The sequence below is a fragment of the Spermophilus citellus genome (genome assembly GCF_964194105.1).
Source record: "Spermophilus citellus genome assembly, chromosome: 1".
Classification (NCBI taxonomy): domain Eukaryota; kingdom Metazoa; phylum Chordata; class Mammalia; order Rodentia; family Sciuridae; genus Spermophilus; species Spermophilus citellus.
In genome coordinates, this window is record NC_138182.1 from 176386 (window position 1) to 197358 (window position 20973).

General features: G+C 41.3%; 1 long non-coding RNA gene across 2 annotated transcripts in view; it reads left to right on the plus strand.

Moving 5' to 3' along the window:
- Window positions 1-20973, plus strand: part of LOC308633408 — a 44195-nt gene that overhangs the window by 4898 nt on the left and 18324 nt on the right. For both annotated transcript variants that reach the window (XR_014018776.1, XR_014018777.1), the window contains one exon: window positions 18798-19033. This is a non-coding gene — a long non-coding RNA (uncharacterized lncRNA). The remainder of the gene's footprint in view (window positions 1-18797; window positions 19034-20973) is intronic.

A 20973-nucleotide genomic window follows, 5' to 3' on the forward strand; every position in this document is an offset into this window, starting at 1 on the left:
CTTGTTGAAAATGATGTTGGACACTAGGGTCTTCTGACCTGATTGAAGGAAACAAAATTGAGCCAGGTGAGCAAACACACAGGCCAGACTTTTCCTGGGCCTCCATGCAGGCAGGGTCACACAGCTCCTCCCAAAAGATATCAGGCTGGCTCCCTGTAGGGGAGGAGGGAAATCATTTTATTGGCTTCCTGAGGGGTGGGATGTCAATTTGCTTTAAGTGTATCCAACTCCATCATTTTCCCATTGCCACTGTTTAAGAGAACCATGCAGATACCCAGACCTCAACAATGAAAAGCCCAAGGCTGGTTGGCGGTGGCCTGCACCAAGCCCCCTGGGGCTGCTGTCAGGCCAAGGCCCACAAGTGCCTTTGCCTTGTCTCTGTGGTGGTCCCTGTCTCAGAAGGACTACTCTTTCTCCACTGAAGGTTCTTGATGCCCTTGTTGAAAATACATTGGCCCCGAATGTGGGTTTATCCTGGGATTCCAGTGCTGTTCCACCCAGCTGCACGGCTGCCTCGTGTCACACAGTTCCCACCACTGTAGCTTGGCAGTGAGCTTGGCACTGGGGTGCATGTGTAGTCCAACTCTTCTTTCCCAAAATTGCTTTGACTCTTTGGAGCTCCTCACAATTCCACGTGAATTTTATTTTTTATTTTATTTCCTTTTATGTTTTGGTACCAGGGATTGAACCCAGGGACACTTAATCACTGAGCCACATCTGCAGTCCTTTTTATATTTTACTTTGAGGCAGGGTCTTGCTGAGTTGCTCAGAAACTTTATAATTTGCTGAGGCTGGCTTTAACCTCATGATCCTCCTGCCTTGTCCTCCCAAGTTGCTGGGATATAGGCATGTACCACTGTACTTGGCTCTGTGTGAATTTTAGAAGCAGCTTTGTCTCTGTAGGAAGCCACTGGGAGGTAGATGGGCTCTGCTGTGTCTGTGGGTCAGTTGGAGAAAGTTGCCATCTTAGTGGACATGAGTGTGAAATGTTTTCCATTTATTTAGATCTTCAAGTTTTTTTAAACAATGTTTTGTAGTTTTTAGAGTACAAGTTTGGTACTTCCTTTGTTAAATTTACTCATAAATACTTATTATTTCTGATGCCTTTGTGAATGAATTGTTTTCTTAGTTTCATTTTCTGATTGTTCATTGCAAGCATATAAAAACACAATTTGTTTTGTGTGTTGATCTAGTATTCTGCAACTTATTGAACTTGGATATCAGTTCTACTAGATTTCAGTGGACTCCTCAGGATTTTCTGTACGCAGGATCATGCCATCTATGAACGGTGGTATTGCTTCTTCCTGATCCAGATGTCTTTGGTTTCTGACTCCAGTGAAGCTTTGCTGCTTTCCTGGGTACTGCAGATGCAACTGCACCTTGGGGAGAGACAGTGGCTGTCTTCTGGCGGTCAGCCTCTCCCCTGGATGACAGCGCAGACACCTGGAGCTGGGCAAGGGCAGAAGCCATGTCCTCTGGCTCTCTGCTGTGGGACACAGTCTGTCTGCCACTCCAAGCACAGGACCACTGCCACGGGAGCAGGTCCAGGGGAATGCACTCTCTGTGCTGCTGGTCCATAAATGGGGCTGGACAGAGCAAGGGCTCCTGTACCTCTGGGCCATGTGCAGCAGCCTTGAACTCCTTCTGCTCCCAAAAGAAAAGCCGTCCTCCACAAGGGCTGTAGCCAAGGGCAGCTTCAGTTCAGATGCTCTCGACTTCGTTGTTCACATCCACCTCAACACATTTCCTTGAGTAAATGTTTCTTCATAGGTTCTAGGTCCTTAAGACAATTTCTAGAGACTTTAATTGGTTGGTTTTTGTTGTTTGCTTAGTAAATTTCACCAATCTGGGCACATTGGCGCATGCCTGTAATCCAGCAACCTGGGGGACTGACATGGGAAGATCACAAGTTCTAGGCCAGCCTCAGCAACTTAGTGAGATCCTGTCTCAAAACAGAATTTTAAAAAAGGACTTGGGATATAGCTCAGTGATAAAGCACCCCTGGGTTCAATCCCCAGTACTACATACATACATTTTTTCCCCACTGATTTTGCTAAGGTGTGGTCCAGTGAGCCCCTCGTGCTTGCTGTTGGAGCTCTCTCTAGGTCGACTTGTATTTGAATCATCCATTTATACTGAGTTTCAATCTTGGTTAGGGAGAGGTAATAGTCTCTCTGTCTTTTACATAATTAATACTGGTAGTCTTATTAGCAATAGCTAAAATTGGAAACAAACCACTGTCTCATCAAGAGCTGATGGGTGGGGACTGGGGTTGTGGCTCAGTGGTAGAGTGTTCGCCTTGCACACGTGAGGCACTAGGTTTGATCCTCAGCACCACATAATTAATTAATTAATTAAACAAAGGTATTTAAAAAATAGCTGATGGGTGATCCCATGGTGGATCCATGCAAGAAGTGCCAGACAGCAACCTGGGAGATCCGTGGCTGCACTCAACAGCATCACTCTGAGTGGAAGGCAGCATGATGCAGGTCCTCACTGTGTCTAGTCCCAGGAAACTTTGGAAAGCTATGCATCTACTGCTGCTTCCTTGTTCTGCCAACTTTTCTTCCATCCAAGCCCTCATCCTAGTGGCTGGTGCTGCCCACACTAAGGAAAACCCTTCATTTCAGTTGGCTACCCCACGTGCCAAACATTCCTAGAAACACCCTCATTGACACACCCATAAGCCTCTTAATCATTGGCATCTCTTAATCCCATCAAGTTGACAATTCAAATAAACCATTACCGTGGCGTCCCCTGTGGCAAATCTGTACACGTTCCTGGCATGGTGTTGTTAAATTCAGTCCACATTTCCTACCCTTTCCATCCTTCCCCCACCCTACCTCCTTCAATTCCACTGCTCTTATTGCACTCAGCATGATGTTCTCCATGTCCATTTACCAGCAAATTCCATAATTTAATTCTTCTTTAGGGCTGATATGCCATTGTGTATATATACCACGTTTTCTTAATTCATTTATCTGCTGATAGGCATCTTGGTTGGTTCCACAAATTGGCTTCTGTGAATTGTGCTACTATAAACATTGATGTGGCTGTATTGCTGTAGTATGCCGACTTTAGTTCTTTTGAATAAATACCAAGGAGTGAGATAGCTGGATCATTCAGGGTTCCATTCCTAGCTTTTGGAGGAGTCTCCAGCCTGATTTCCAAAGTGGGTTGTATTAATTTGCAGATTCACCAACAAAGTATGAGTGAACTTTTCTCTCCACATCTTTACCAGCATTTATTATTATTTATATTCTTGATAATTGCCATTCCCACTGGAGTGAGATGAAATCTCAGGGTAGGGTTTAATTTGTATTTCTCTGATTGCTACAGACATTGAACATTTTTTCATATATTTGTGGGCCATTTGTATTTCTTCTTTAGAGAACTATCTGTATAATTCTTTTGTGCATTTATTGATTGGGTAATTTGGTTTTTGTTGTTAAGCTCTTTGAGTTTTTTATGTATTCTGGATATTAATCCCCTGTCAGAGGAGTAGCTGACAACAATTTTTCTCCCATTCTGTAGGCTCTCTTTTTCATGCTTTTACTCATTTTCTCTCTTGTTCAGAAGATTTTTTATTTAATACCATTCATTTATTGATTTTTGATTTTATTTCTTGAGTTTTAGGGTCTTATTAAAGAAGTTAGTGCCTACACCAGTATTATGGAGCGTTGACCCTATCTTTTCTTCTAGCACTTCCAAAGTTTCTGATCTAATTCCTAAGTCTTTGATCCACTTTGGTTTGACTTTTGTGCAGAATAAGAGGGATCTAATTTTTTTTTTTTTAAATACAGCTATCCAGTTTTCTCAATGCCATTTGTTAGAAAGGCCTCTTTTCTCCAATGTATATTTTTATACCTTTGTCAATTATCAGATGGCTGTAAGTATGTGGGTTTCTCTTTGTCTTCTATTCTATTCCATTGGTATTTATGTCTACTTTAATATCAATACCATGTTGTTTTTGTTACTGTAACTCTTTAATATAATTTGAGATCAGTATTGTGATGCCTCCTGCATTGCTCTTCTTCTTCAGAATTGATTGGCTATTCTGGGTCTCTAGTCTTTCCAAATGAATTTTAGGGATTTGTTTTCTAGTTCTATGAATAATGTCATTAGTGTTTCAAAGGGGATTTCATTGAATCTGTATGTCTTTTGGTAGTATGGCCACTTTGGCAATATTAATTCTCCCAAGAACATGGGAGGTCTTTCCATCTTCTAAAGTCTTCAATTTCTTTCTTCAATGTTCTATAATTTTCATTGTAGAGGTCTTTCTCCTCTGTAGAGTAATTCCTAAGGTTTAGTTGTTGTTGTTGTTGTTTGAGGTTATTTTGAATGGGATAGTTTTCCTGATTTCTCTCTCAACAGAAACACTGTTGGAGTATAGGAAAGCTATTGATTTATGAATGTTGATCTTGTATCCTGATAATTTGCTGAATTCATTTATTAGCTCTACAAGTCTTTGATGGAGTTTTTTGGGGTCTTCTAGATATAGGATCACGTCATCAGAAACTAGAGATAATTTGACATCTTTTCCTTTTGTATCCCTTTAATTTCCTTTCTTAGGGTACAGCTTTGAGAACTATATTGAATAGACATGGTAACAGAGGACATATTTATCTTGCTCCTGATTTTAGAGGAAATACTTTTAGCTTTTCAATATGATGTTGGCTATGGATTTGTCATATATAACCTTTATAATGTTGAAGTAGGTTCTTTCTAACCCTACTTTCTCCAGAATTTTTAACATGTATGGGTGCTGAAATTTATCAAAGACCTTTTCTGCATCTATTGAGATGTCATATTATTCTTGTCCTTAATTCTATTTATGTGAGGAATTTCATTTGTTAATTTTCATATGTTGAACCTGCATTATATCCCTGAGATGAAAGCCACTTGATCATGATGAATTATCTTCTTGATGTGTTTTTTTATTGGTTGCTCAAAACATTACAAAGCTCTTGACATATCATATTTCATACATTTGATTCAAGTGGGTTATGAACTCCCATTTTTACCACGTGCACAGATTGCAGGATCACATTGGTTATACATCCTCGTTTATACATACTGCCATACTAGTGTCTGTTGTATTCTGCTGCCTTTCCTATCCCCTTCCTATCCCCCCTCCCCTCCCCTCCCCTCCCATCTTCTCTCTCTACCCCATCTACTGAAATTCATTTCTCTCTCTTGTTTTTTTCCCTTCCCCCTCACATCCTCTTATATGTAGTTTAGTATAACAGTGAGGGTCTCCCTCCATTTCCATGCAATTCCCCTTCTCTCTCCCATTTCTTGATGTGTTTTTGAATGTGGTTTGATAATATTTTATTAAGGATTCTTGCGTCTATGTTCATCAGGGATAGTAGTCTGTAGTTTTCTTTCCTTGATGTGTCCTTGTCTGGTTTGGGTATCAGGGTTATGTTGGTTCATGGAATGTATTTGGGAGTGTTCCCTCCCTTTCAATTTCATGGAATAGTTAGAGAAAGACTGGGGTAAGTTCTTTAAAGATCTGGTAAAACTTACCTGAGAATCCATCTTGTCCTGGGCTTTTCCTTATTGAAAGATTTTATTTGCCATTTCAATGTCGTTGTTTGATATTGGTCTGCTTATGCTTTCTATATCTTCTGGGTTCAATTTGGGCAGATTATATGTATCTAAAAATTTGTCAACGTTTCTTCATTTTCTAGTTTATTGGAGTATAAATTTTCAAAATAGTTTCTAATAATCCTTTGAATTTCAGAATTGTCTCTTTTCATATCTAATTTTGTTTATTTAATCTTCTCTCTCTTTCTTTTGGTTACTTTGGCTAAGGGTTTATTGATCTTATTTGTCTTTTCAAAGAACCAACTCTTTCTTGCATTGGTCCTGTGTATTTTTAAATTCTCAATTTCATTAATTTCTGCTCTTGCCTTAATTATTTCCTGTCTTCTACTGATTTTGGAATTAGTTTGTTCTTCCTTTTCTGAAGTTTTGAGGAAGAGAATGTGCTTATTTATTTGAGAAACCTATGATTTTTTTAAATGTAGGCACTCTATGATATGAATTTTCCTCTTAGAACTGCTTTCATACTGTTTCAGAGATCTTGATATGTTGTATACCTTTTCTCATTTGTTTCTAAGAATTTCTTCTTTCACTGCCTCTATGATTCATTCTTCATTTAAAAGTTTATTGTTCAGTTGGGCACAGTGGTGCAAGCCTGTAATCTCAGCAACTCAGGAGGCTGAGGCAGGAGAATCATGAGTTCAAAGCCAGCCTCAACAATTTAACAAGGCCCTAAGCAACTCAGTGAGACCCTTTTTCTAAAGAAAATACAAAAAAGGGCTGAGGATGTGGCTCAGTGGTTAAGTGTCCCTGGGTTCAATCCTCAGTACTAAAAAATAAAATAAAATAAAAGTGGGGCTGGGGATGTGGCTCAAGCGGTAGCGCGCACGCCTGGCATGCGTGCAGCCCGGGTTTGATCCTCAGCACCCCATACAAACAAAAATGTTGTGTCTGCTGAAAACTAAAATAAATAAATAAATAAATATTAAAATTCTCTCTCTCTCTCTTTAAAAAAAAGTTTATTATTCAATCTCCATGTGGTGTTTTATGTGGTTTATGTGATTTCTAGTTTCACTCCATTATTATCTGATGGGATGCACAGGATTGTATCATTTTTTTAAATTTACTGAGACATAGGTTGAGACCTAGAATTGGTTTATTGAGCTGCTGAGAGAAAATTCAGTGGTTTGGGGGTGAAATATTCTATGGATGTCTATTAAGTCTATTTGATTATAGTATTGTTTAGTTTGGAATTATCTTTTTAAACATTTTTTGTAGTTCATTTTATTTTTTTATTTTTATGTGGTGCTGAGGATTGAACCCAGTGTCTCACATGTGCTAGGCAAGTGCTCTGTCCCTGAGCTATAGCCCCAGCCCTGGAATTATCTTTAATGACTTTCTGTTTGGATGATCTCTCTATTGGTGATAAGAGTGTGCTGAATTCTCCCTGTATTATTGTGTTGGTGTTTATCTGGGATCTGATATCAAGAAGTATTTTTTATGTAATCACATACACTGACTTCGGAGCTATATATTTACTATCATTATGTCTTCTAGTTGGATTGTTCCCATTACTAGTATGTAGTAGACTTATATGTCTCTTCTGGTTAATTTTTGCTTGAAATCTACTTTGTTGGATATGAAAACAGCTGTCCTGCTTTTGTATGAACTCCATTGTGGAATATGTTTTTTCATCCTTTTACTTTCAGCCTATGGGTGGTTTTGCCCATGAGATGGTTTTCTTGCAAACAGCATATAGTTGCATCTTGTTTATTGATCCACTGTACTAATCTGTGTCTTTTTTTATTTGTTTATCTATTTATTAATTTTAGTTGTAGATGGATACAATACCTTTATTTACCTTTTTTTAACCTTTATTTTATTTATTTTTACATGGTGCTGAGGATCTTACCCAGGGCCTCACAAGTGCTAGGCAAGCGCTCTACTGCTGAGCCATTACCCCAGCCCCCTTTATTTACTATTATGTGGTGCTGAGGATCGAACCCAGTGCTTTACACATTCGAGGTAGGCACTCTACCACAGAGCTACAGCCCCAGCCCCAAATCTGTGTCTTTTGACTGGAGAGTTGAGACCAATTACATTCAGCATTGTTACGGATAGGTATTTGCAATTTTCTGCCATTTTAGTTTGCTGCTATATTTAATTCTATCTTGATTTTCATTTAGTTTGTTGCTCTTTTAGTGATATTCATCTATTGGGGAGCTTTGGGGTTTGTTTTTGGGTTCTTCTGTATGCAGTATATCTCAGTGTTTTTTGTAATGCTGGTTTGGTGGTCATGGGTTCTTTTAGTTTATCCTTGTCATGCAAAGTTTTTATTTCTCTATTGATTTTAAAAGATGGTTTTGCTTGATATAGCAATCCTGGCTGGCAATTGTTTTCTTTTAGAGCTTGATCTCATTTCAGTCCCTACTTGATTTTATATTCTGAATCGAGAAGTCAGAAGTGACCTTATTGATTTGCCTCAAAATGTGACCTGACATTTTTCTCTTGCAGTTTTTCATATTCTTTCCTTACTTTTTATGTTAGGTATTTTGATTATGATGTGTATTAGAGAGGATCTGTTCTACTTTTGTCTATTGGAAGTATTCCTACAGGCAGTGTCTATCTCATTTCTCAGGTAGGAATGTTTTCTGTTACTGTTTCACTGACAATGTCTCAATGTGTTTAGCCTGCATCTCCAAGTTCTCTTCTATCCTGGTGACTCTCAGCTTTGTTCTCTGGATGCTGTCCTAGAATTCTGAATTCTAATCACAGACTTTTTTTCCTTTATTAAATGCTAAGTATTCAAATTTTTATATGTCAAGTCCTGAAGTTCTGTCTACAAGGCCTGGGATTGAGCCCAGAGGAATTTTACCACTGAGTCACAACCCCAGTCCTCTTTAATTTTTTTTTTAATTTTGAGACAAGGTCCCACTAAGTTTCTGAGGCTGGCCTTGAACTTGCAATCCTCCTGCCTCAACCTCCTGAGCTACTGGGATTATAGGCATGCACGTCCATGCCCAGCCTGACGTTCTATTTTCTATGCTAGCTAATCTGTTGATGATGATTTCAAGTGAATTTTCTACTTGATTCATTCTGTCTTTCATTTCCAGGAGTTCTGATGTTTCTTATCATCATCTCTATTTCTTTATTGAAATGGTCTTTCATCTCCTGTAATGGCTATCTTAATTTATTCCTTAGATCTTCTTTTAGTTCATTGAACATTTTAATAATCAGTTATTTAGAGCCTTTCTCTGGAATTTCACTTCCATATCTATGGATTTCTTTATTGGGTGTGGGGAGCCACCCATGAAGCTACTTGAGTGGTCTTTTACTCGGTACTGAAGCATAGGGGCCTTAGATCTCCCCTTGGGAATGATCCCAACATTCCGGTGCAAAGACTGCCCAAGGCATGAGATCTCTGCCCTTGCTCTACTAGTGGGACAGCTCTCAGCTCGGGAATTGGGCATGACCCATTGGGCCTAGGCAGCCCATCTCCTACTTTATTTGGCAAAAGAACATTCTGTAGAATTTTTTTTTTTTTGAGAGAGAGAGAGAGAGAGAGAGAGAGAGAGAGAGAATTTTTAATATTTATTTTTTAGTTCTCGGCGGACACAACATCTTTGTTTATATGTGGTGCTGAGGATCGAACCCGGGCTGCACGCATGCCAGGCGAGCGGGCTACCACTTGAGCCACATCCCCAGCACTGTAGAAAATTTTTGATGTTTCTCCCATACAAATAAACCAAATGCAGGCTCTTGCTCTCTCTCTTCCCAGTGTGGAAGCAGAGTCTCTAAGGTCAAAAAGTCATCCCACCCCCGCTTCCTAAAATTGTGTAGTGTGGTTTTTTTGCCACCTTCTTAGCTTTATGTCACAGCCAGCTCACTCCACGCAGAGGAAATCCAAATTCCACCACCTATGCAGGATGTTAGCGAGGCTTGGGGGTTGTGAATTTTGAGGGGAGATTTGTTTCCTCATGTTTTCAGAGGGCTTGGACTTGTGCATCAGTTGAAATGGATTCCCTTTCCTCTTTAATACACATGTCAATTTGTGTGTAATTGTCTTTTTCATTCTGGGACTTTTCTGTTTTGATGTGTGAGTAGACGTCCAGGAGTGGGACCTGAGGCTCCTCTGGTTGCTCCTCCTTGGGGCCTGGTTATTGGTTTGGGATTCTTGTCTCCCAAGTTCTATGTGTTGAAGCACCGATGAGACTCAGTTGGGGCTAAATCAGGTGTGGGTGAGATTTACTGCCAGTTGGTATTGTTCAACAACAGATCTCTACTCTGTGAACTGGAAGTGTCTCAATCACTTTTTAGCCCTTCTTAGAGGAAGTGGGGAGCCAGGAATAGCACTAATGTTAGTAATAGATGTACAGCCTTAGTGTCTGGAGTCTACTTTGATATCTACAGCACTAACTTCCACCTGTATAGGAATCGTGGGGTCAGCATTTAACATCAGCACCAACTATAAACAACTGGGACTTAGATCAGGCATTAAACAGCAGGTGTCTCCTGCATCGACCACTCCATTAATAATCACAACAATGTGTGTGGACTAGGAATTACATCAACTATGTAATTCTATCATAGAGTGCGATTACGGATTCTTACAGATTCTCAGGATGGGAAAAAGTTTGAGATATTTAAAAACTGAGCACAGGAGAGCTGGGGGAGAGCAGGTGGTGGCTCTAAAGAGCGGGGAGTAAAATCAATAACTCATCCACCTCTTCTCCCAACTCAGGGCCACACCCCTTATCTGACCCTCATGACCCTGAGGCTGCATTTCTGTTCTCTGAAGCTGATGTTCCTGATTCTACCGGATGCCAACAGGATTGCTCTCTGCATCCTCCCCCCCTGACCACAGTAGGTGCCTAGGGACCACACCAGCACTACCAACACTAGCACCAGGGCTGGAAGCCCATCCTTCTCCATCACCCGTCTTCAGGGATCTCACTGTAAATGCATGAGTTCTGAATTGCAGAGGCATTGGACGGTCCTCTCAATGTGCTTATGACACCAGTGGCATCGGCAACTGAGTGCATTTCATTCTCGGTAGTTAGGGATGGTTTAACATGTAATTTCTCTTACAATGTGTGAAATATTTTCATGATTCCAAAGCCAGATATGCCAAATGCTTCTGCTTCCAAGTGATCTGGTTTCATCATCTTAACCCTGTTTCCTATTGACAATTCTCCTAATCTTAGTTACTTCTTTCATTTTAAAACTATAAGTATATAGAATATGCATATATATCTTTATATATATAGGTGTGTGTATCTGCATCTATATCTGTATCTATATCTGTATACATATGTACGCACGTTTCCATGTTCTCTGTTTTAGGCACATTTTACACATTTTTCTACTTCCTTTTTTCATTAAGCAAGATATATCAGTCAGTTTTTTTCTTTAATTAAATACCTGAATCAGGCTACTTTATAGAGAAAAGAGGTTTGTTTTGGTGCACAGTTCTGGTCCAAAGTTGGGGAGCCACATCTGATGATGGCCATGTCAGTGGTGGAACCCCAAGGCAGTGCGGTGCAGTGCTTCACGAGGTGAGAGGGCACGTGTGTGTGTGTGTGTGTGTGTGTGTGTGTGTGTGTGTGTGTGTAGCTTCTGGTCTGTCTCTTCTTATAAAGTCACCAGGAGTCAGTCACAGGGCTTCCACTTCATGACCTCATACGACCCCAACAACCTCCCAAAGGCCCCTCTGCACACCGCAGTTGGATTAAGTCAGCACCTCATGATGGGGATGACGTTTTAGCACAGGAAGCCTATGAGACACTGAAGTCAGACTAAACCGCATGAGAACATTCTGGAGGTACCTTCATGGGGGTGCCTGGGGTGTTCATACTGCTCTTCGTACCTACGCAACTCTACTGTGTGGGAAACACCTACTCATTTACTCCTGCTGGATCTCTGCTGATGGGCCTTGGAACAGTTCCAGTTCTGCTATTACAACAGAGCTGCAGCTGACATCTTCGGCAATTTGTTTTTTGTATCTTTGCCAGGTGTCTTTGGAATTGGGGTTGTGGGCTAAAGGGTAAGTGAACATGTGGCTTTGTTAGATATTGTTCAGTCCCTCCAGGACCCTGCCCTTCAGTGCAGGCCAGCATAGTGATTAGCCCCTCCCTCAGAGTGCTGTGGACACCTGGGGATTTTTGCCAGTCTCAGAGTTGAGGCCCCGCAGTGGAGTGCAAGTTTAATTTGTAGTTCTGTTGTAAATGTAGTTGATGGTCTTTATAGGTTTCAGAGCAGTTCACAATTCTGCTGTGAGTTTTGTTCAAACCACTTGCCCATTTTTATAGGGCATGATTTTTAGAAATTCTTTGTATGTCAGTATAGTAACCATTGTCTGTGGTGTAAATTGTAATTATTTCCTCAGTTTATATTTGCTTTTTCTTTACTTTGCTTTTTTTTGTGTCATGAAATGTCTTTTTAATTTAGTCAAATTTATCAAAAAATTCCCCTCAATAACTTCTTGATTTTAAATTATGGTTAGTAAAACTTTCCTACTCCCAAGTTATGGAATTATTTCCCCATCTTTCTTTGGTAAGTGTAGAGTTGCTTTTATATTTAAATTTCCAATCCACTGGGAATCCATCTAGAGTGTTTGTGGTAGACTGAATACTCATCCTCAGGTCATATTACTGCCCCAACTCCAAGGTGCCAGTGCCCGAAGAGTCTTCCAGAGGGGACTCTGGTCTGTAGGGGTGGCCTTGTAGGACGAGGAAGGGAGAGAGATGCACCAAGAGGCACTGTCCACAAGTGGGGAAGAGGCTCTGCCCAGGAATTACCTCTGCCCCAGAGCTGAGCCCTACCAGAAGCTCGACCTGAGATCCCAGCCCCCAGATCCGTGAGAAACAGACCTTACTCGCAAGGCTGCCAAGCTGTGGTGTCTGCTGGGGCATCTCGAGTGACAGAGACCGTGAGGACAGATCCAGTCCGATTTTTTGCAATATAAACATCCCAGTGACCAACTCCATGCTTCCTTTAGATATAAACCACAGTTTAGGTGTTAGGCAATGTAAAAAAAAAATGTAGAGGTGAAACGATTGGAGCCTTAACCTCTTCAGTGTATTAATACAGTTGAATGGATTGACTGGGTGGCAGGTGGGGTGTGACTGAAGGAAGTGGGTCTCTGGGCTGTGACTTTGGTCCAAGGTGAGGGGAATAGTCTCTTCCTCTACTCCCTGGTGCCATGTCCTGAGCACTTTCCTCCATCAAGACCTTCTGCCATCATGTTCGGCTTCACTTGGGCCCAGAGAAAGAGTCAGTCATTTATGGACTGAGACCTCCTAAATAAACTTCCTCCTAAGTTGTTCTTGTAAGGTCTTTTGGTCACAGAGACAACAGAGCTGAGAAAAATTATAGTGAAGCAGTTTGAGGTGTTTTGTTAAAGCAGCCCAACTAGACACTGCCGTGCCCCAGTATGTCACCCTGGGAATGTCAACCCCAAAACGCCACCCAGAGCAGCTGTGGTGGTGTGCCAACCCTCAGGATGGATTTACGCTGTTGCAGAGGGAACTGCAGGGGCCCCTCCCCGGCACTTGATGTCAGAACAGGCTTTGTCCCATTGCCCTACTGCCGTCTGTCTGCCACGTGAGGACCCCCAGCCTAGGGTCCTGAGCAGACTGCACACAGTGGCCTTGATCTTGTCCTCGCCGCCTCCAGAACTGCAGAAATGCTCTCTGCCCATGCTCCATGCCCCTCTGAGGCAGACACCCCTTAGCCGAGTCCTAGTTTCCAGGTGAGCCTTTCTGGATGTTCTGCTCTGCCCTACTGCTGGGTATGCCTGTTTGTGCTTTCTCTCTCCTTTCTTTCTTTCCTTCCTTCCTTCCTTCCTTCTTTCTTTCTTTCTTTCTTTCCTTCTTTCTTTCCTTCCTTCCTTCCTTCTTTCTTTCTTTCCTTCTTTCCTTCTTTCTTCCTTTTCTTTCTTTTCTCTCTTTCTTTCCTTCTTTCTTTCTCTTCTTTCTTTCTTTTTCTTTCTTTCTTTCTTTCTTTCCTTCTTCTTTCTTTCCTTCTTTCTTCTTTCTTTCTTTCTTTCTTTCCTTCTTTCTTTCTCTCTTTCTTTCTTTCCTTCTTTCTTCTTTCTTTCTTTCTTTCCTTCTTTCTTTCTCTCTTTCTTTCTTTCCTTCTTTCTTCTTTCTTTCTTTCCTTCTTTCTTCTTTCTTTCTTCCTTTTCTTTCTTTCTCTTTCTTTCTTTCTTTCTTCTTTCTTTCTCCTTCCTTCCTTCCTTCCTTCCTTCCTTCCTTCCTTCCTTCCTTCCTTTCTTTCTTTCTTTCTTCCTTCCTTCCTTCCTTCCTTCCTTCCTTCCTTTCTTTCTTTCTTTCTTTCTTTCTTTCTTTCTTTCTTTCTTTCTTTCTTGTCCATGGACTTTTATTTCATCTATTTGTATGTGGTGCTGTGTGGGAGGCCAACATAGCATGTGACCAGCTTTGCCTCCCCTCTTGATGGGTGTGGCCCTGTAGGTCACCCTGATATCTGGATGTTTAGGTAACCAAAGATAGTAGCCCCGATCCATCTTTAGGGTTGAGAAAACCCAAATGTGTCCTCGTACATGGGCGTGACTCCCTACATCCCCAGGGGTCGAGCTACACTCACCTGTTCCTTTGTGATATTACCCCTTGCCCTGTTGAGGATAGAAAGTTCCATGGAAACGCCCTTTGTGTGTCCCTTCTCTTACTCTGCCCTGGGGTGTGGCCTACCTAGATGTCAGTCAACCTGCTGACAGCAGACATCATGGAGCTGGATTCAGCCCCTTGAAACCCGACCCCTGGCCTCATTTGAATGGCTTCTCTTCAATAAAAGGGGTCAGCACCTGCGTGCAGGCTCTCTTTCTGCGGACCCTTAAGGTCAGAGGAGCCGCCACAGCACCCCCAAAGAAAAAGGTACCTCTGTCTCCTGTGTGGTTATTTCTTGCAGTCCAGTTCTCTGGAGTGACCCTGAGTGTTTAAGTCGCTGGAACGCAACAGTGCTGAGAACCCAACCCAGTGCCTTGCACGCTAGGCAAGGGCTCTACCACTGGGCCCCAGCCCCAGCCCCTGGGCATTTCTTATTAAGATTCTTCCTGGGTCTTTAGTCCCTTTGCTACTGTTATAAACAAGGTCTTCCTTTCATTTTATTTTTTAAACTGGTATTTTTTGTGTGTGTATATATATGCATACATTGTGTATAAGAAGGCTCTTTATAACCCAACACTTTACTAAATTACCTTATTATTTGTAGTAGTTTTTCCAATGACTCTTTTGGATATTTAATAATTTTGTTTATAAATAGAAAAAAAGTCCAGTACCCATTTTTTCCATTTTCATGCCTATAAAAATTTATTTGTTCAATTGCATTGGCTAATAACTGCAACATGGTTTAGAGATTATAAGAAACAGAACCCACCTCCTCCAGCTACATAGAACATCTTTGTATTCATGTAGTTGTCTGATTAATCAGTTTTATAGTTTTCTTCATGGATCTTGTGCATCTATTGTTGGACTTACACCTAAGTATTTTATTTTATTTTTTTGAGTGCTAATATAAATGGTTATTTTGTTTTAAATTTCAAATTACACTTGTTCATTGATGGAATACAGGAAAACAATTGACTTTTCTCCATTGACACGTATACTTCATCATTGCTATAATTGCTTATTGGTTCTAGAAATTTTTTGTTGATTCTTTGGGATTTTCAAAATAGACAATCAAGTTATCTCAAACAAAGTCAGTTTTATTTCCTCCTTTCAATTAATATAGCTTTTATTTCCTTTTCTTGACTTATTGTGTTAGTCAGAATTTCCAGTGCCTTGCCTTGCTCCTATTTCTCGCTACCAAGTATAATGTTAGCTGTAAGTTTTTTGTAAACATTCATTATCAAGTTGAGGAGGTTCTCCTCTGTTTATTGAGAGTTTTTATCATAAATGGGTATTAGATTGTGTTAAATAATCACTATATCTCTTTTTAAAAAATATTTATTTATTTTAGTTATAGTTGGACACAGTACCTTTATTTTTTTTTTTTTTTTTTTTTTTTTTTTTATAAAGAGAGTGAGAGAGGAGAGAGAGAGAGAATTTTTAATATTTATTTTTTAGTTCTCGGCCGACACAACATCTTTGTTGGTATGTGGTGCTGAGGATCGAACCCGGGCCGCACGCATGCCAGGCGAGCGCGCTACCACTTGAGCCACATCCCCAGCCCCAGTACCTTTATTTTTATTTATTTAACGTGGTGCTGAGGATCGAACCCAGGGCCTCTCATGTGCTAAGTGAGCACTCTGCCACTGAGCCATAGCCACAGTCCTCACTGTATCTCTTGATGTGCTCATGTGACCTTTCTGTTTTTCTAGCCTATTGATATATTACATTAATTGATTTTTGAATGAAGCCTTGCTTACCTGTGATAAGTTCCACTTGGTGATACTGTATAATTGTTTTTATATGATACAATACTCAATTTGCTAACATTTTTGGAAAATTTTTGTACCTATACTAATTAGAGATGTTAGTATGCATCTATATTCATGAGAGTAGTTTTCTTGTAATGTCTTTGTCTGATTTGGGTTATAAAGTAATTCTGGTCTCAAAGTATTCCCTTTGCTTCTGTCCTCTGAAACAGATTGTCAATAATTGGATAATTTCTTCCTTAAATATCTGATGGAATTTATCAGCAAAACTTCAGGGCCCAGAGCTTTCTGTTTGGGAATGTTATTAATTATTGACTCGATTTCTTTAATAGATATAGTTCCATTCAGATTGTCTAAATTTTTGAGCTTTTTTTTTGTACTAGGAATTTGAACTCAGAGCACTCGACCTCTGAACCATATCCCCAGCCCTATTTTGTATTTTTTTAAAATATTTTTTTAGTTGTCAATAGACCTTTATTTTATTTATTTATATGTGGTGCTGACAATCAAACTTAAGGCCTCACATATGCTAGGCAAGCATTCTACCACTGAGCCACAACCCCAGCCCCCTATTTGTATTTTATTCAGAGACTAGGTCTCACTGAGTTGCTTAGTGACTTGCTTTTTGGTGAGGCTGGCTTTGAACTCACAATCCTCCTGCCTCAGCCTCCTGAGCCACTGGGATTACAGGCGTGTGATTTTTTTTTTTTTTTTAAGATTTTTTTTTTTTTAAAGAGAGAGTGAGAGAGGAGAGAGAGAGAGAGAGAGAGAGAGAGAATTCCTTTTTTTTTAATATTTATTTTTTAGTTCTCGGCGGACACAACATCTTTGTTTGCATGTGGTGCTGAGGACCGAACCCGGGCCGCACGCATGCCAGGCAAGCGCGCCACCGCTCGAGCCACATCCCCAGCCCCCAGGCGTGTGATTTTTGATAGTTACTCTTAAAGGAATTGGTCATTTCATCTAGGTCATCAAACTCGCATGCATAGAGTTCATATGCATACAGTGTTCCTTTACTATCCTTTCATGTCCATGAGATCTGTAGTGATGTCTCCTGTTACATTTCTGATATTAGTAATTTGTGTCCTCTGGCTTTTTTCTTAACCTGCCTAGAGATATTTTCAGAGAACTAGTTTTCAAAGAGCCAAGTTCTCTCACTTTTTAAAAAAAGTTGATTTCCTGTTTTCAGATTTGTTAATTTACTTTTATTATTCCTTCACTTTTTCTAACTTTGGATTTAATGTGCTCTTCTTTTCCTAGTTTCCTAAGGTGAAAACTCAGATTATTTAGGTCTCTCTTCTTTTCTAATGTATGCCTTCAGTGTTCTAAATTTCCTTCTAAGCACTGTTTTCGTGGCATCCCACAGGATTTAAGGAGTTGTGTTTTTGTTTTCATTTTGCTCAAAATATTTTAAAATTTTTCTGGATATTTCTTTCTTAATCCATGTGTTGTTTAGAAGTATAATTTTTCGTGTTCAGTGTTTGGGACTTTCCAGTTATCTTTCTGTACTTGTTTTCTACCCCTGTGGACTAGGAGCAGACTTTGTTTAATTTTTGTTCTGATAATGTGTTGTGATGTGTTTTGTGGCCTAGAATGTAGTCCATCTTGGTGCATGTTTCACACGCACTTGAGAAAGACAGTGTTACACCATTGTTAAATGGAGTAGTCTATAGAGGTCAATCCAGTTGACTGATGATATTATTGAATTCAAATGTGTTCTCACTGATTTTCTACCTCCTGCAATCGTCCTTCTGACAGGGTGTTGAAGCCTACAACAATGATAGTGGATTCCTCTATTTCTTCTTGTAATTTTCACCAGTCTTTGCCTCACCTGGTGTGTATACCTGTCAAAGATCAGAGGATTACCCTTTATCTTTGTGAACTTTCCTTCTTTATCCTTGATAATTTTCCTTTCTTTGAAGTCTGCTCTGCCAAAAATCAATACCCACTCTTTCTTTCTTTTGATTAGTGTTAACATTATATATTTTCTTTATTTACTTCTGATCTATGTATTTTTATAGTTAAGATGGGTTTCTTTTCTTTTATAGTTAAGATGGGTTTCTCTTGACAATCTGTCTTTTAACTGGAGCGTTTAGACCATTGATGTTGATAAATAATCCAATCCATTATTTCTGCTATTATTTTGAACAGTTTCATCTGTTATATTAAGAATAAGATAAATGGAAGATTTTATCTCACCTTCATTGATTTCTTCCCTGATGCTCTTTCTTTTTATATAGACCAAGCTTCTGACAAGCACAATCTTTCTCTCTGAAGAAATGCTTTTAACCTTTTTTGCAAGGCAGGTCTGTTAATATCAAGCTCCTTCAAATTTTGTCTGAGAATGTCTTATTTCATTTTTATTTTTGAAGAATAATTTTACAGGGTACAGAATTCTAAGGGTGTCCCCCCCCTTTTAACACTTTGAATTCACTCCATTCTCTTCTTGATTGAATGTTTTTTAGATTAACTCTTTCCTTTGTTCCTCTATAGGTAAGGTTTGTTTTTCTGTTTTGTTTTGTTGTTTTGTTGGTTTGTTTTAACAGCCCTCTGGATCCTTTTGGGATCTTTTTCTGTATCCTTCATTCTCTGTGGATTGAAAGTCCTCACTTAGGAGTCATTTGGACAGTTTGCCCTTGTCCCTTCCCTGAGCTCCTTGGGTCTGTGCTTCAGTGTTTGATATTGGCGTGGGGAAGACTCTTCCTCTCTTTTGCTCCAGTACCTCTCCTGCTCCTTTCTGTCTCCTTTTCCTTCTTGAGTTGTCCTCACAAACACACTGCACCTTTTGTGCTTGTGCCAGTCCTTGGATATTCTGATCTGTTTTTTTTTTCTTCTGTATTTCTCCTCTTTGTTTTAGTTTTGAAGGTCATTGTGGTTCATGCTGAACTTAATCCTCCTATAGTGTCAAGATGGAGGCCTTTGGGGAAGTGGCTGAGTCACAAAAGGGGTTCAGGACCTTAGGCATGAGGCCTCAGAGCTGCCTGCCCTCCAGCTCCTCCACTGCATGAGGAGTAGGGTACCATCTTGGAAGCAACCCTCACCAGATGTGGACTCTGCAGGCACCTGGAGTTGGAATTTCCAGTCTCCAGAACAGTGAGTAACGGATTTCTGATATGGATCAGTTACCCAGGCTGAGGTGTCCTGTTATAGCAGTAGGAATGAACTGAGACAGGCTTCTACTGATACATCCTCAGGTGTAGAGTTCTTCCCTGAGCAGTGTGTAGTGTGTTAGTAAGCCCTCAGAGGGGGAAGGCCAGCGAGCACAGTGCAGGGGGAGTCTGCCAGCAGGACAAAGGTGACACCTGGGTGCAAGTCCACCTGATTGCCAGGTTGAGAAAATAGGAAGAGCAGCCCAGACTCTAGGACATAGGCCTGCTGGGATGCAAGATAGGGACAGAGGCATGGCCGTAGGGATGGCTCTGGGGATCTTACTAGGAGCTGGGCACTGTGTCCTTTTTGTTGCATCAAATCCCTTGTGTGTCCAGGGACTCTCAGCCGGCAGCAAGATATCAAGCTACATAGCTGCCATCCCTGCTCTTCACAGATCAGAAGGGGAATGTGTTTTCACCCCCACTGGTTATCTGGGTGGCAGAGAGCTCTCTTGTTCTGCTTCCAGGCCCATGTTCCTCACCCTTCCCCACCTACCCATGTTTCCCCTCACTCAGAGGCACCTTTGGCATCTGGTCCACTGTGGGAGGCTGACTAGCACGTGACTGAGTCTGACTCCCCTGCTGAGCAAGTGGCATCCAGGAGTCATGCTGCTTGATAGCCCCGGTCTTCTAAGGTTCAAGTGACTATGTCTTGTGCATGGGCGTGCCTTCCTACAGCCCCACGGGTGGAGCTCCACTCACCTGTTCCTTTGTAATATTACCCCTTGTCCTGTTTGGGATAGAATGTTCCATGGAAGTGCCCTGGGGTGTGGCCTACCTAGATATCAGTGAACCTGCTGACAGCAGACATCATGAAGCTAGATCAGCCCCTTGAAACCTGACCTCTTGCCTCATTTGAATGGCTTCTCCTTGATAAAAGTGGTCGGCATGTGCTCTCTCTCTCTCTCTCTCTCTCTCTCTTTCTGCAGACCTTAAGGTCAGAGGAGCCGTCACAGCATCCCCAAATAAAAAGGTATTTCTGTCTCTTGTGGGGTTATTTCATGCAGCCCAGTTAGCCCAGTTCCCCTCGAGTGACCCCTGAGTGTTTTAGTTACAAGCAACCCGGCAAATGTTGTCCCTGGGTGGGCAAAAGGTTTGAGTGTTTATGTTGCCGGGACAAAAGTGGCAGTCCATAATCATGTGCTGCCCCCACCCCTTTTCCTATGCCTGGGGAGACAGTCCTGCCAGCTCCCACCTCCACAGGCCCTCTTTGGTCCTGCATCCACTGTGGTCCTCACCCACAACTGTCCCCTCTCCACCTTCCTGGTGCCAAGACTGGTTCCTCACCCTGTGACTTCTCATTCTTGTCTTGACCCACTCTGTCCTCACTCTTTCTCTCCAGCAAGGTTCACTCCTGCATTTGAGCTTATGATTCCCTAGCCGTGTACTCAGTCACTAGCCAGAAGCCACCGCACTCCTCCAGAAGCCGGGTTTCGCCCCAGCAATCACAGTCTCCAGGAATCAGACATGGGAGCCAGTGCTGTGAGCCAGAGCTCCAGCCACCAGCCTCACTGAGCCCACTGTCCATCATGGTCATTTCCAACCTTCTCTGTTCTGCAGAATCTCAGGTGCAACTCTAGGCTCTCAGTCAAGCAGGAGTGTCACTGACAGCTATCTCAAGCAATTCCCAGGGACACAAAAGAACCATGAAACACCCACAGGAACATCTTTCTTTCTTTCTCCCTCCCTCCTTCCTTTCCTTTCTTCCTTTCTGGACTGGGGTTCAGATCCAGGTCCTTACTTGTGCTGGACAAGACCTCCACCACTGAGCTTCATCCCAGCCCAACCACAGGTATAGACTTGAAGATATTCAGAGAAGCCATGCTGACTGGCACATTATTGCCACATCCACCTTCTCACGTCCCCTGGTGACAGCTCTTTACT